The 4,013-nt window shown below is 36.4% G+C and overlaps 1 protein-coding gene across 1 annotated transcript in view; it reads right to left on the bottom strand.

Annotated features, from left to right (window-relative positions):
- CUNHXorf21 (chromosome unknown CXorf21 homolog) overlaps window positions 1-3,298 on the bottom strand; it is a 22,131-nt gene extending 18,833 nt beyond the window's left edge. Inside the window, exon 1 of the mRNA XM_004631406.2 lies at window positions 3,238-3,298. The gene's annotated coding sequence lies outside the window, so the exon portion shown is untranslated. The remainder of the gene's footprint in view (window positions 1-3,237) is intronic.
- Window positions 3,299-4,013: the final 715 nt, after the last annotated feature.

Genomic DNA, 4,013 nt, shown 5'->3' with positions numbered 1-4,013 from the left:
AAGTGAGTTCAAGGCCAGTCTGAACTGCATAGTGAGACCCCGTCTCAAAAAGACAAAAAATAAATAAATAAATAAATAAATAAGGACCAACCAGATAGCTCAGCAGATTAAAGTGCCTGCTTAGGCAGACACAGGATCCTGGGTTTGATCCCAGCCATGCTCTGCAGGCCCTGACCCTGGGGCTTGCTGAGACAGCAACTGAGACTGGGTGTGGTGGCTTGTGCCTGTAATCCCAGCGCTTGGGAGGCTGAAAACAGGAGAATCACTATGAATCTGATCTGTGTAGTGAGATCCTGTAGACCCTGTACTAAATACATAAAAAAATAAATATTTAAAAATCTGTTCTTTAGAGCTAAAAATAGCTAATCATTTCATCATATACCTAGATTATATCACTATTATTTCACTATTTACTGCTGTAGCATATCATTATTCATATTTCAAATGCTCTTGCAAAACATCATTTGAATTATCTAGTCTTGTATCAAATACAATGATTTTAACTTCATGAATTAATTTCTGAAAGTCTAACTTGATAGCTAAAATAATATATGTGTAAATATCAATGATAGTTTATCTGTCTTGATTTTTTTGGTTTTTTTGTGGCCGGCTCAGCCCACCCTGGTGGAGGAGCTGGCATGGCTTGTAATGCTGGGGGTTGAACTGCAGTCCCTGCACTTTGCCTGCTTGCCTAAGCAGGTGCTTTAGACCACTGAACTATCTCGCCTGCCCTAGATCTGTAAATAAATATCCTCTTTTTTCCATTAGCCTCACCAAGTAAATAAATAATTTTGTCTTTAGTTCTGCTTGGATTGTTATGTCCAAAGATAGCAGCTACTTTCAAGAGCTTAATCCAATGTGTGAAATTCCTTATTTCAGAAGCTGTAAAATTTGGTGCGGAAATATTACTCACTATATTTTTGCCTTAATTTTAATATTTTCTCCATATTCTTTCTTATCATCTCACAAATAGAAAAAGCAAGCCTTGTGATCATTTTTCGAATTACTTCAAATGCATATGGATACAAAACAGATAAGAATACTAGATACACTCAATGGTGCATGCCTATAATCCCGCCACTCTGGGACACTAAGGCAAGAGAAATGGAAATTTCAGCCCAGCCTGGGCAACTGAGCAGCACCCAATCTCAAAATTAAAGAAGGGGAATCTCAGAATCCAACTGAGTTTGAAGGCCCTTGGTTCAATCCCCAGAACTGAAAAAAAAAAAAAAAGAAAGAAAAATAGTCATAGATGCGTTGTGCTGATGTTTTCTTTTAGTTTCAATCATTAATCACTGTTAACTGTGTTAATCATGCTTATCATCACTAACATTTACATAATTGTAGGCATGGCAATCAAGCTCAATGATTAGGTGCTGGATATATAAAAGCTCTAAAAGACATGTGGTAATTTGAGAAATTTGAATATGGATCACATGATAGATAATATCATTTATTGATGCTAAATGTCCTTGATGTCACAACTGAATTACAGTGATACACAAGACCAACTTTAGTCTTAGGAAGTACATATTCAAGAATTCAAGGGTGACATCTTTCCTAAAGTCAACAATATGCTCTCAGTGATTCAGGGGGAAAAAAACCACACACAGAGAAATAAAATGTCAAAATTAGACAGCTGATTAATCTTTCATGATGGACGTATGGATGTTCTCATTGTACTATTATCTCAGTTTTTATATAGGTTTCAACTTTCCTACTCATGATGAATGTATATATTATATATTGCAAATATATACTAATAAAACCTCTTAATTAGAAAAATTTAGCTCCAGCATGGTGATACATGCCTGCAATCCTAGCATGCAGGAGGTGAGGCAAGACCTCTGTGAGGTCGAGGCCTGACTGGGCTAAATAGAGAGTTCAAGGTCAGCCTAAACTACATATCAAGACTTTTTCTCAACAAATAAATAAATAAATAAATTTTAAAAACGACTTTTTCTCAAAAAAAAAAATTAAACAAAGAAAGTAAGGCTTATAGGGGGGCCGGGGAGATGGCTCAGTAGGATAACCGCTTCCCTGGCAAGCGCAAGGGTCTGAATTCAATCCCCGGTTCCATGAGAAAAAAAAAAGTAAAGCTTTTAAAAATAAAAATTCAGAGGAAATTAACTGTATTTACTTAAGTAAAGGGGTATTTCCATTATGTCACATTTGTTAGGAGCTTAGAGGGACAGTATCTTATAAATCTAAAATAACCATTATGCATGTGGTTAGAAATGTTTCAGTAACTTGATATAACTATTTTAAACATCATGGCTACTTTTATAAATTTCCCAAATTGCCATTGTGATAGTCCTATAAAGAGCTCAAAAACAATAGTCTCCAATGGACCTATGTAAGAACTCGGTGCTTAGCTGTAATCCCAGCTGTCCAGAGGCTGAGGCAGAAAGATAGTAGAGAGCTCAAGGTCTGCCTAGTGAGTACAAGGCCACCCTGCACTACGCAGCAAGACCTTGTTCCCCCACCCTCCAAAAGTAGAAATGTGCTACAATATCAATGTGAATATTCTAACTAAATCAGGTCTATATCCAAGCTCAAAGAGCACAAGAGAAATCATGTTTGAGCAAAACTAGAGACAATTCAAACAAAAGTTCACACATACATATCCTGTCTTGAATACCAAAAAAGCAGTCTCTCCCTAAATCACCCAGATGACAATTTTGAAACTATCATCACTGCAAATCACATTTACTTTGAAAATATCTCGCCATGTAGAACACTACCATCATAAACTCACTGAACCAAAAAACTGAGCGTCAAATCCAATTGGAACACAGTGATTGTACTTTTCTCTAACATTTATCACCGTAACTGAACTCCAGGGCTACGCTGTCCCTGCAACGTCCTGCTTAAGTTTTTAGGCCTTCTTTCAAAAATACAGAAGCTGAACTAGTGTGAAAATTAGTAAAGAAGGATTGAAGAAATTTTACAGCAAAGAATTTGATCTAACCAGTCATAGATTTTGGATTAACAAAGTATTTTAGAAATGCACAAAACGTGGACATGAAGTTAAGAGAAGGAAGTGTTTGGCTATACTTACTTCCAATTCCACTGAATGCTTGCTTCACCACACCTCTGATTTAGTAAGCTAGAAAAGTATTTTAGATGTCACAAGATTCCACGTGAGTTTTGATGATAGAGGGCTAAGGAAGTGTGAGACAGAAATGAGAGGAAATGTAAACAGAATTGTAGGGCACTTTGCCTACTTTTTCTTACCTTCACTAAGTAGTCTGTTCTTTTGTTTCTGCACTAATTGACCAAACAGAGAACAAGCCCAGGAACACAAAGCAGAAAGGTTCGCGAGTCCTTCACGAGTAAGACCAAGAGATTGAGCTAGCTAGTCACTGCATGGCCATTCTCTTTATAACTGATCCTATGGAAAAAGAGATATTTTCACTTAAGTCTGATTTGTGCTAAAGAAGCAGTGGGAAGTCCCAGGAAATGAGGAGGTAATAACTGACAAACCCACATCGAGCTACAGAATTGGGTTTCTTCCCCTTTTTCGAAAACTGAAACCTATCTGTGAAACTGTCTCTTGATTTAAAAAAAATTCAGTGCTGCACATTATATCATAACCTTAATCCACATAATGATTCTTCCTGTAATAAATTCTTTGGTGACCCTGTTCCTAAGAGAGACCCACATGTATGTATATATGACTTCACAAAATGCTCATCACTAATTGATTACTTTTAAAGTAATTTCAATCACTTTTATAATTTTAGAAATTGAAATAAAAATATTTCTCTCCAGTTACCAAAAGTCAAAGCTTTGTGCACAAAGTTGTGGAGAACCAGGCACTCTTGTACACTATTGATGAGGTTGTAAGTGTATTTAGAGGACACTTTCCCAGTATCTGTTGAAATTTTAAATATTCATACTATGCAATTATTAGAGTAAAGTGGTTTTCTATGTGTTTGTTTATTTGTTTTTAACACTGGCGATCGAATTCAGGACCTTGTTCTTGCCAGGCAGGCACTTATTCTGCTGAG

The sequence above is a fragment of the Octodon degus genome, unplaced genomic scaffold, assembly GCF_000260255.1.
Source record: "Octodon degus isolate 3935 unplaced genomic scaffold, OctDeg1.0 scaffold00041, whole genome shotgun sequence".
NCBI lineage: Eukaryota > Metazoa > Chordata > Mammalia > Rodentia > Octodontidae > Octodon > Octodon degus.
This window is presented reverse-complemented; position numbering and strand designations above follow the sequence as displayed.